At 30.1% G+C, this 492-nt stretch overlaps 1 non-coding gene across 1 annotated transcript; it reads right to left on the bottom strand.

Moving 5' to 3' along the window:
- Positions 1-383: 383 nt before the first annotated feature.
- J4E83_011076 lies at positions 384-454 on the bottom strand. Its single transcript has one exon. It is a non-coding gene; the product is annotated as a tRNA-Asn (tRNA).
- Positions 455-492: the final 38 nt, after the last annotated feature.

Genomic DNA, 492 nt, shown 5'->3' with positions numbered 1-492 from the left:
TATTCTTTCAATCAAACTTTTCTAGGGTAAAATGAAGTTAACAATAAGATAACGCTAGTTATTAAAAAGATAAACAGGTGGAAAAAATTCGTAGTAGCTGTAGTATGGAATAACCCACCGAAGATTCCAATACCTTTTGCTAAAAATAAAAGAGATAAATTATCATAAGCTATAAAAGCTGAAATAAGTAAGATAGTAATCGTTACTCTAGAGTACAAGATAGATTTGTCTCGTCTTGATGTAATAGCATTAGATAAAAGTAATAATATTAATGAATTTAGTAACATATCAGAATAGAGAGATTCGAACTCCCCTTTTACATCCTCTAGGGAGTAACAATTTTCCTAACATTATTCTGAAAAATTTTGTAAAGGCAAATGAGAAGCCTTTAAAATGAATCGAACATTTATCAGAATATTAACAGTATTCCGCTCTACCATTGAGCTATAAAGGCTATTAAAGAATGTTATAAAGATATCTAGTCCCCCCCGC

The sequence above is a fragment of the Alternaria metachromatica genome (assembly GCF_023757995.1).
Source record: "Alternaria metachromatica strain BMP 0045 chromosome Unknown scaffold_65, whole genome shotgun sequence".
Classification (NCBI taxonomy): domain Eukaryota; kingdom Fungi; phylum Ascomycota; class Dothideomycetes; order Pleosporales; family Pleosporaceae; genus Alternaria; species Alternaria metachromatica.
This window is presented reverse-complemented; position numbering and strand designations above follow the sequence as displayed.